Here is a 12,338-nt window from a genome sequence, read left to right as displayed (position 1 = left end):
CCCCATTTTTGTTTTAAAATGAAGCTGTCATACAGTGTCAGGAGCCAGGCCTTCTTGTGCACTCGGGGAACACCACTTAACACTCACAGCACATTCATGAGTTTCCAACAGGGCACTGCACGCTGTCGTGTTAGTAGAAAACTGGGTTGACAGGGACATCCAGCAACCCAGTCCATTTCCTTAAACCAGGCAAACTCTGACAGGTTCCTAGCTGTGCTCCAGACTCTCCACACTGGGATGTCTTTTGTATCCTCTTCCTTACACTAAGGGCTTCCCAACAGAAACTGGGAACTATTGCCCCAAAAAGATAAGGCCTGGTGAAAGAGGAATACCAGGGAAGCAACTGCAAAGCACCCATTGTCTCTCCAGGCATGATAGAATACAGGAACATGCTGTCCCCACAGTAGGCCTAGTAATCGGGCAGCACGCAAGGCCTCACACACATTGTTAGGAGGGAGCAGCAATTCAATTTACAGCTCCGCAAATCAGAGACACAGGGACCACAGAACAACTCACTGACCCCCACCAGTACATTACAATACAGATCAGAGATCTGGGAAAACACCCACTAGCCAAACAAAGAAGCCCAAAGCCAGCCCAGAGAAACCATTGAGTAAAGGGTGTAGTTAGGACACCTGGTGCCACTTAAGAGGGTCCCATAGCAGGCCATGTGCTGGGACCAGGGGAGTGCACACATGACCTCAGAGCAAGTTGTGATCACAAACAAATGTTCAGTATGACACGCCTCCTCTTTTACATCCGCCTATTCACGTGTAGGCTAGAAAACCCGCACGGTGCCGATGACACCCCCCTGGCCACACCAGGGCACCAACAGGCAGACAATTCCAACATAGCACCAACTAAATGTTAAAAAATACCTGAATACATGAGAATAACCCCGTAAAGCATACAGTTCAAAAGTATACTCGGTCAAGCATGGAGAGGGAGGGAGAACCCAGAGGTGGGAGATCTGACGACATGTAAAAATTGAATGTTTATAAAAATAACCCGTTTCTTCTAGAACCAGGTATCCCGAAAACAAAGAAATTCTTGAGGATTAATTGGTGAAATACAGAACTGTAGTCGAGCTGTTAGGTGCACCACCTCTGCAGTAGACCATCACCTTCTCAGAGGCCACACCCAAAATCCATCAGGATCAAGAGCCACAGACTATTCCAAAGAACTCTCACATCCAACAGGATAAGAACTACAACACTCCCAAAGGACTTTTCACATCCATAGCCCCAACAGGATCCTATACCACACCTACCCCAAAGACTTTCTGATAAAATGGTTTACACCTCAGCCAGAATCACCTCAAGATCTACAATGATGCCTCAGTTGTGTATTTTCATACATTTATACATTCCCTGGTTGCTAGGGATGCTACCGCATCAATGTATTTCCAAAGAACAGACTGATCTGATGGAGTCTATTAAAAAAATGTCACCACATTTGCCTAGGGACCTCACACACATCGCCATCAATTACACCACACCCAACACTAGCATCCAACATGCACTACACTGCTCTCTTATAGACTAAACACGTGGTATCAGCACAGGACTACAGTGAAATCGAAGACATTAGCAGAATCATACAACGTCTCTTCTCTGATATGACATGCAGAAGGCGCAGATAGAATGTTCTTTTCCCAAGAGGCAGCCCCTAAAAAGTGAAATGCATTCTCCATCACAGCTACTGAAAAGGACAAAAAGAAGCACCCTCATGGACTGTATCACAGCTAGCTCCAACCACAGCAAGGAAGTCTTCAACATCGTCAGAGAGTTCTCCAGCCCATCAGCCACTGGGAATGACATCACCCTTCCACAAAAACTCTGCGACTCCCTGGCAGAATTCTTCCACAACAAGATTGCTACCATCTACGGGAAGTTCAAGCCTCCAACCCACCGACCTCCCAAGCTAGCTCAACCCCACAATGAAGACCAAGACCACCTCCTCACCTCCTGGGGCCAGCTCACAACTCAAGATGCCCTTGGACATCATGAGTTACATCCACTCAGGAGCAGTCATGGACCCATGCCCCCATGGCATTTTCAACTTGGGAAGGAAAAAGATCAGTAACAAGCTCACCTCCCTTCTCAACTCATCAATCACCATGGTCACCTTCCCTGAGGAATGGACACATACAGAAGTCAATCCCCCGCTCCAAAAAAGTCTGCAGTCCCCAGGAAACTCTAGAACTACTGCCCCATCTCTCTGCTACCCCTCCCCGCCAAGGTTCTTGAGAAAGCCATCAACCACCAACTCAAAAAGCACCTCCAGAATCACAATCTACGGCATTCCTCACAAACAAGATTTCTCACAAATCACAACACTGAAGCTGCCCTGATGGCCGCCAAGGACATCACCAGAACACTCCTGGATCACAGAAAAACAGCAGCTCTAATCCTGATTGACCTTTCAGAGGCTTTTCATACGGTATCTCACAGCATCCTGATCAAAAGACTGCACCACGTGGGAATCAAGGGAAAGACCCTCAATTGGATCACCTCCTTCTTTACAGGGAGAAGCCAGAGAATACGCATCTCGCCTTTCACCTCAGAATCAAAGAGCATCCTCTGCTGCACAGCCAGACAGAACTACTAATGTTCAGAAACACCTCCCTGTGGAACAATGCATGGTGGCCCCCCGAACTAGGTACTCATCAACACCAACCAATAACGGACATAACCTTGGCATCATCCTATACAAGAGACTCACCATGAGGAAAAAGATCAATGAAGTCTTCTCCTCCTGATTCCTCACATTCTATGTGCTCTGCAAGATCTTTAAGTGGGTCCCTGTCAACTCCAGATACACCGTCACTCAAGACCTGATCACTAGCTGACTATGGCAATGTACTCTATGTAGGGATCATCACACAACTCCTCAAGAGATTACAAACTATACTGAACTCAGCAGCCAGACTTATCCTCAACCTCCCCAAGTGACCCCACATTACCCCCACCTCAAAATGTTCCACTGGCTCCCTGTGCGTAAAAGACGCTAGTTCGTGATGTTAATCTTTCAAAGCCTTCCACAACCAAGGACCTGAGTACATCAACCACTGACTAAATTTCCACCTCCCCTCCAGACACCTGTGCTCCACCTCCCTCTTTCTCCCTCTTCCTCACCCACACGCCCCGTATAAGTCACAGCAACAGCAGAGGATGCTCATTCACCTACCTTGCTACAAAATATTGGAACAACCTCCAACTTCACCTACAGACCTGACCCTCAGTGCTGGAATTCTGGAAAGAGCTAAGGACCTTGTTGTTAGAGTGAGCCCTGGCAGCAACAGATATGAACATCTGGATGCCCTCACAGGTGATTAGCCGTGTACCCCGCAATGCTCAGTTTTCTCATCAGTAATTTTATTGCAAATGTTGCAGTGATAATATCAATCACATCAGTGATGTGATATGTGGGATAATTAGCTGTGCATGGCGATGGCATGAGTTATAGTTACTTGAGTTAACCATAACTATAACTGCTGAATTCCTATGGTTTTGTGCAGTAAATTCAGAACCTAACTATGATTTATTAAGGTAGTTTGGACCATGTTTCCATAGAAATAAGTTCTTTTGACTTCACTATACCTTTAGTGTCGTTTGACAGATCTTCAGGATTTTTTTTTTTAAAAAGTGTTCCCGTGATTCTTGTTGCACCTGGGAAATTTTGGGGTGATCCGTCAAGTGGGGGCTGTGAGAAAGGGGGCGACGGGGCCAAAAAGTCAAACATTGATTTCCTGTGTTAATTCCCATAGGAGTCTTAAATACGCCTACAGCCTGGAATGCTGGATGGAATTACACCAAATTTGGCAGAAAGCTAGATTTTGTTCCACAGATTGGGCATTTGGTTATTTGGTGTAAATCCGTTCAGTGGTTTATTTCATTTCTTTATTTGAATTTTTTTTAGAGCGCATCTGCCACCTGAACGGTCACCTGAAAGGTATCCTGGTGCTGAGACCAATAACTGGACATCCTAATACTACTCGACCAACATGAACGGATCATTAGGGGAAGAACCAGGTATTCAAGGCCCTTCTGAAGCTAAGAATATCAGATTGGTGTCTAATGAAAGCAGGGAGCTGGTTTCAAAGTTTGGCTGCCTTTACAAAGGATGCACACCCACCCTGTTGGGCCTTCTTAAACTTGACAGTAGAAACAAGATGGGCTGAGGATGAGCAGAGACAACTTCCCGGTGTGTATTTCCGGAATCTATTCTGGAACTTCAGAGGGCCACAACCCTGAAGGTCTTTGAACACTACTTAAAGGCATTTAAAAGCAATCCTGTTAGACCTGGCATCCTTGGCGTGGTTTCTCCTGTTTTGTTTTTACCTCTTCTTCCTATATTATTGACTGTGTGTTGTACTTGGTTTTTGCTGGTTTGGTACTCTGAGCACGCTGACCAGTGCTAAAGTGCAAGAGCTCTCTATCTAAATTGTGATTATTATTGGTTATCCCTGATTGGCATATTTGATTTACTAGTAAGTCCCTGCACTAGAGGTGCCCAGGGTCTGTAAATCAAATGTTACTGGTGGGCCTGCAGCATTGATTGTCGCACCCACATGAAGAGCTCTGTAAACATGACTCAGACCTGCCATTGCAATATCTGTGTACAGTTTTTAACTGCCATGCCAAACACTTGCCAGGCCCAAACCCTCTTTTTTAGTACATGTAAGGCACCCCTAAGGTAGTCTCTATGTAGCCCCAGTGGCAGGGTGTAGTGTATTTAAAAGGTAGGTTATGTACTGATGTGTTTTACATGTCCTGATAGTGAAATACTGCCAAATTCTTTTTTCACTATTGCAAGGCCTCTCTCTCCCATAGGTTAACATGGGGATTGGCTTTAAATACCTTTTAAGTGCAGTTTCCCATTGGGAGCAGATAGAGATGTGGAGTTTGGGGTCTCTAAACTCACAATTAAAAATACATATTTTAATAAAGTTGTTTTTTAGATTGTCTGGTTGAAAATGCCGCTTTTAGAAAGGGAGCATTATCTTGCTCATCCATTCTGTGCCTCTGCTTGGCTGCTGAATACATGTCTGAGCCAGACAGTTGGGCTGTTTATGAATTCACTCTAGACAGTGACACAAAGGGAACTGAGGTGTGTCCTGAATTTCCTGATGAGTCTTCCTGGGATAGAGTGGGAGGGAGGATTTGAAACATGCATTTGAAAGGGCTGTGTCTGTCTCCCACTATACAGTCTCCAACCCCCTAGATTGTGGCTACAGCAGGGCAAGAAGAGGCAGGGTCTTGTGCACTATAAAGACTTTCCTTTGAGGCTTGCCTACTTCAAAGGCAGACATGAGTATAAGTATTGCACTGCTGATCACACAACTTTAGATTACTTCCGGATCAAGAGGAACCTCTGCCAAGGAGAAGAGCTGAAGGGCTGTGAGGAGGAGTACTGTCCCTTTGCTGTGTGTGCTTTCCTGGGTTGGCCTGCAGTTACTGCTTCTGCCTTAGAGAGGACAAAGACTGGAATTTGCTGTGTATCCTGCTTGTGAAGTTTCTCCAAGGGCTTGGACTGAGCTTGCCTCCTGTTAAAAAGTCTCAGGGACATCAAAGATTTCACCTATCAGCACCCGGGCTCTCTTGCTGAGACCACTGACTAGCCAAGTGGTGCCACATCCAGTCTCTTGGCCTCTGGATGGAGAAGCTGGCAGAACCTGAGTGAAAATCCATGCACTGGACCCAAGAGGCAGATAAAATAACATAGCACCCACCTTGTGGCTGTGAATCGATGCAGCGCCTGCCTTGCGGCTGCAGAAATTGAGGCATCACCAGCTAGACACAGATTTATCCTTGTTATGCATCCAGATTTTCCACGCATCATCCCTGGGTGCCAAAACTGCAACATTACTACATGGACCCGAGGCTGCCTGTCTGGAAATCGACGCATCTGTTCCCTACGAGGAAAGAATCGATGCCTTGCTTTCCCAGGGTAGAAAGAATTGACGTATGGTCTCACTTGTGAGTAAGAAATCAATACATCCCTTGCTTTTCTGATGCACTCTCACAGCTGCAGCTTTATTTTTGACCCATACCAGGTACTTTGTGCTAAAACAAAGTATCCATAGATATCTATGGACTAAGACTTTTTTACTTTATAAAAATGTATCTTTGTTTGTGTAAGTTGGATTTTTGTCATTTTGGTCTTGTTTGATTTAGATAAATATTGGCTATTTTTCTAAACTGGTGTGTAGTCCTTTTGTGGTGTTTTCAGTCTGTTACTGTGTGTGTCTGTGCAATTACTTTACACATTACATCTGAGATAATCCAGACTGCTTGTGCCAAGCTACCAAGGGTGTGGGCAGGAGTTATCTTAGATGTGAGACTCCCTTACCCTGATTAAGGTGAGGGTCCCTACTTGGAAAGGGTATAAACTGACTGCTGACTAGAAACTCCATTTCTAACACATCTTCTGCCTAATCGGGAGCCAATGAAGCTCTCTTAAAGTCTTTGAGTTGGAGGATTTTCTAGGCCTGTCCAGAGCCACTCGGCAGGGTCTACCTAAACTCGATTAAGTCTATGCAATAGATAATCAGGGGTTCCAAGAAGGAACATGTTGCAATATTCTAGCCTACTCAGGATCACACTGCGTACAACCATGGATTTGACAGATGAGGGTAGTAGGGGAAAAGATTTTCTGCAAGCTCCGTAGCAGGGAGAAACAAGTTCTGCTTACTTTAGTAACCTGAGCTTCAAGAGATAGCTTACTATTGAATGTGACCCCTAAATTATGGATGGTGTCGGAGGGGAAAAACTCCTCCTGATTAGGAAGAGGCCAGAACTTAAGTGGCTGATTAAAAGGAGCTTTACTGGCTGACCAACATAGGATCTGAGTTTTGTCTCTGTTAAATTTTGAAGTATTGGCATTAAGCAAGTAGACAATATCTTTCATATAATTGTGAAAGATCGTTGTTTCAGTCTGATGGCTGCTGTCCAGTGCCAGAATTATTTGTGTATCATCTACGTAATCCAATAAGTGGATGTTGTGAGAATCGATAAGGGTCACCAGGGTTCTCATATAAACATTAAACAAGAGAAATTAAAGAAAAAACTAATTTGGACGTCTGAGGTCACGAATAATATGTGAGTATTGATGAATATGTGTCTGAATAGTAGCACTGTAATTGGCTGGCCACAAACCTGAACAGAAAGTTGAGACCTCCATTTTAAGCTCCCGGGACACGGTCGCGGCGGATGAAAAAATAAATGAAAAGTAGCATGAGGGTTTAGGGTGGAGGTTCCTCGACCCCAGGAGTGTAATATAAGGGTGTTTGAGGGTCAAAATATGAGTTTAAAATGATTTTTCCTCACCATGCGAGATATTCACATATTTACAAGAATATTTGAGAATATTCGAGAATAATATGGTTCATTCTTGTATATTTGTGAATAAGTGAACAAAATAAAAAGAAAACATTCACAGGCTCATTCATATACTAATTCATTCACTCATCCATGCACTCAGAGACTCATGCACCCACTCACACACCCACTCAGACACTCAGGCACCCACTTACACATCCACTGACAGAGACAGGCCATGTGGCGATCCCTCTGCAGTGCATGGCCAAAGGCCATGCATTGAGGGTTGGGTGGTTATAAGGGGTTGGATGAAGGGCCTGGCCAAAGGCCATTCCCTGCAGGCAATACCCGCTGTGCATGGCCAGAGGCCGTGCACAGTGGTGGTTGGATTAATGTATAGTAATTAAAATTACTTTATGTTAAAAACAAATAGAAATTCAATGAAAAAAATCAAAGGTTATAGGGACGTTATAGTTAAATTCTGAATTTACTCATACAAAACCACTGAAATTCAGCAGTTATAGTTGTTTCAAGTAACTATAACTCACTCCCTAAGGTAACTAATACTCGCACCTTCGCCATGCACAGCTAATTACTCCACATCTTATATCATTGATGACACCTTCTATGGCATCTTTAATTTTATCACTGCAACATTTCCAATAAAATGAAAGACACAAATTGCTTTGTTTAGCAATCTATACTCCTTCACAAAAAAAGAAGAGAAAAAGTCTCAGTCACTGTGTTGCTGAAGTGAATATATATCTAATGCACAGCAAAAAAAAACAACGCGTTTCCGAAACAGAGGCCCTCATTATGAAGACAGCGGGAAAGACTGCACTGCCGGCAGAGGCGGTAACTACTGCCAACAGTCAGGTGGTCTGGGCCGCCAAATAATGAAGCACATGAAAAGCAGGGAGCCTGAAAAACACTTACCGCCAGCAGAGGAGTGCCGACAATGACAGAATAGGCCGTCCACAGGCCGATGGAAAGGCCCAACCCGCCCAACAAATAATGAAGCACTAGACAGCCATCAGTTCCGGGGCAGGAACCACCACCAAGCAAAGCCAGGCAGAAACAAACCAAATAAAAGGAAACACTCACCGGAGGCTCACACAGCACGCCGAAGCAGACATGGAGAGAGAGTTGCAAATCATGCCAGTCCTGCTCCTTGCCAGATATCTCCCTGACCGAGACTGCCAAAGAAGACGATGATGGTAAGTACCACAACCTACTAAACAAGGGAAGAAGGGGCACACTTACATATCCACCCACTCCAACCACCCTGCAACGCACCGGCCTGCCAACCCCTAATCACAGCACAAGCCATACACCCCAGAGCCAGAGGTACTTATCCGACACAATTCAAATGAAATCTGCCCAAATACACACATGTGCACAACACCCCCCCCACAATAAAATGAATAACCACGGATTCAGAGTGTATCAACAACAACACTGGCCACACAAACTTTCTTAACGCTCAAGGAGCAACAGAACATCTACATTAGGCCAATAGCCAGTCCATAGCTAAAAGGCTGATGGGCCCAAATAGCCCCAACTTGACTCCCACATGTGCACATGGTACTGCACCATAAAGGTGCATCAATGGGGCAGCCAGGCACCGCAGGGAACAGGGGCAGGGGATGGCGGGGTGGGTAATGACTTATGTCTGGGGGAAGGGCTTGGGCTTACATTTGGGAGGTGGAGGGGGTTTGGCTTTTGTCTTGGAAGGTGAGGGAGCGGCCTTTGACTGGGGTGCAGCAGATGTACATGGGCCAGCCTGGGGCATCTTGCTCACAGGGGAAGGTACACAGGAATGTGAAGGGCAGACAGGGGCAGACTTGGACGTGGGAGGAGTGGACAGGGCAAGGGGGTGGGCACGTTTAGGGACGAGATGGGGTGGGCCAGTGGGTTCAAAAAGGTCTACACGGGATAGGAAAAGTTTCTGAGGGGCAATCGGGGTGGACCTGGAGGAAGATGTGGAAGTTGAGGTTGAGGGAGTGTTCGTACCAAGTGTAGGTGTGCGCGACGTGGATGCAGGTGACTGTACAGTATGCTGAGGAGTGGTGGATGTGTGTTGGATGGGTGTCTGGGAATGTTTGAGTGTCTTGGGAGGAGAGGGGTGGACACAGTGGGACAAGACAGGCTGCCAGTGTAAATGGATGTTGTCTGGGTGTCTGCAGGTCTGGTGAGTGTGCTGCATGTGACAGTCAATGTTGTTGTGGTGAGTTCAGGTGTGGTGTCTGGGGTGCATGACTGGATGTCTGATGTTGTAGTGACTGCAAGAATGGGGCCAGAAACAGTGATTAAGGTGCAGTGCCTGTGAGTGTGCATGTAGAGGTGACAGACAGGGAGGCAGGAGAGGTGGACACACTGGGGGAAGTGGGTGTTGGTGCGTGTGGCTTTGTATGTTGGCTGTGTGTATGCCTGTGGTGGGTAGTGTGGTGCTTGTGTGTTCTCTGTGTGCTTCTTGTGTGTTAAGGTGTGTGCATGGCTGTCAGAATGTGTGCTTGGGACAGGTGAAGGGAGTTGGGTGTTTGAAGGGGTGGAGGTGCTGGGAGGGGGAACGGAAAGACCAGGGACACTGGCTGCCATCAAAGAAGAGGCCAGAGCCTGAAAAGATCTCTGTAGGCCAGACACGGCACTGTGAATGCCATCCTGGTAGGCATTGGTCTGCTGCACCTGTGATGTTAGCCCCTGGATGGCATTGACAATGGTTGTCTGCCCTAAAGAGATGGTTCTCAGGAGGTCAATAGCCTCCTCCATGAGGACAGCCAGACTGACTGGGGCAGGGGATGAGGTGCCTGGAGCAAAGGAGACGCCCACCCTTCTGGGTGAGCGGGCACGGGCAACTGAGTGGGGAGCAACTGGGAGGGTGGTGATGGTATGGGGGTGGCAGATGATGACAAAGAATGGGTGGGCCCACTAGGGTCTGCCACCACCAGGGAGCTCCCATCGGAGGAGGTGTCAGAATCACTCCATTAAGTGGTAGTTGCCTCCCCCATGGTACTCCCCTCGCCCTTCAACCCACTGGTCCCCTTGGAATCACTCGACTCTGCCTCCTTGGAACCGTGGGCCGCTGCATCCCCACTCACCAGTGTCACTGCTCCCTCGCCAGATGATGCTGATGTACACAAACAACACAGGAGAACAGGGGTGGGGAGACAAAACAGGAGACACATTTGTAAATAGGTGAATGGATGTACATAACTGGTTCACACATACTCCCACCCAGCAAATATACCACCATCCAGCACCTACAGCTATACTAATGGCTATGCCCCTGACTATTGGACACAACCCTGGTATACATCCATCTCCAACATCACAGAAGGACCTGAAGAACTGCACACCTGTCCCTTATCATCTAACTGCCCATGGGGGCCCCTATGCCAAATGACATCTATCAGAGTCCTTACCACTAGACAGCATACCTACTACAGCACCCTCAGACATCCATCAAGGAGGCTTACAATGGTTTCTGTACTCACCCCCTTGTGTCTGCTGTGCAGCCTCCAAGCGCCTATCCAAGTCTGGATATTCCACCGCCAGAATGTGGTGCATTAGGGGGGTCAGTGCCCGACAGGCACCCCTTCCTCGTTGGGAGGACTTCCCCAGCTGGGCCTAGCAGGTCTTCCTGGCCCAGCGCCGCAGGTCCTCCCACCGCTTCTTGCAGTGGGTGCTCCGCCGGTTGTAGCTCTCCGGGTCCGCACCCCCCTGGCGACGGCCTGGTGTATTCCTCTCTTCTGATGGGCACTGACCTGTAGGGGGCACACAGAAAAGTGACACAGAGGTCAGACAATGCCCATTTGATACAGCTGGCTATACGTCCCCTATGGGACGGACACTTAAAACAGCATTACAGCACCTCACACACGCAGTATGTCATGCATTCCATGGCTGTAAAGTGTCAAATGGTGCACACATGTTTACAGCCATCTACCACCATTTCACACATCCATGCACCCCAATCTGCCTACTCACCTGTACCTCTGGTCGACCATAGAGCTTGTCGTACAGGGGTAGGACCCCAGCGTCTCCCGTTCCTCATGGTGAAGGCCGGGGCCCTTTCCCCTGCCACTCGTGCCACTTCCAGGACCAGGCTCAGGACACAGCAGCACACTCAGTGGAGTACTTGCAAGCACGTAATCCGGGAGTCAAGTGAAGTTGGGGTGACGAGATAGCGGACGCTCTGCAGTGGTGTGCTCTTTCACCGCCGGCGCCGATCATGATAGGCCCATATTCCCCACTGACAACTATGTTAACCAATGAATGGGTGCACGGTGGTGAACACCGCCTTACGCGATTACGACAACCGCTAGCGGTATGAGGTCACTTCCACTGCTACATATCTGGATTACTGGGGACAGACATTTTGCACACTACCACGCAGTTATTAATTTCTCATTGGCCTCATGCAGGCCCCATGGACCCCATCCCCAAAAAGCATGGACAAAACAAATTTACTCACCACAACAGTCCAGATGTATCAGTGAAGACATGTCACTCCAGTTTAAAATCCTACAATGAATATGTGTCATTGACTTGTTTGCCAGCAGTGCTGAATACTCAACATGTTGGGAAGATGAATATGTGTCCCTAACATGTGTTCTCCACTCCTCCTAGGTACACACCCATGTGGCAAGGGAGGGCCTCATCAGTGTACAGCCCACTTGTTGATTTGGAGATCATGGTGGAGCGTCACATCATAATCAATTACAGACTCACTTGTGCTGCTATTCAGGAACTTTACTGGATCCAGCACTGAGACCGGCTAATCGTAATCAGCATGCCATCCCTACTGAAGTGCAAGCGCTCTCTGCACTCAATTTCCTGGCCACAGGCTCATTTCAGGTGACAGTGGGCATGGGTGCTAGTGTTTCACAGCCAATGTTCTGCCTCATACTGTCCATATTCCTGAATGCATTTCTACGACACCTGCAGTCAAATGTGAGGTTTCCCAAAAGTGCAGAAACTCCCTGCCATCACGTCAGACTTTTACGCCTGTGCCAA

Source organism: Pleurodeles waltl, chromosome 3_1 (assembly GCF_031143425.1).
Source record: "Pleurodeles waltl isolate 20211129_DDA chromosome 3_1, aPleWal1.hap1.20221129, whole genome shotgun sequence".
Classification (NCBI taxonomy): domain Eukaryota; kingdom Metazoa; phylum Chordata; class Amphibia; order Caudata; family Salamandridae; genus Pleurodeles; species Pleurodeles waltl.
This window is presented reverse-complemented; position numbering follows the sequence as displayed.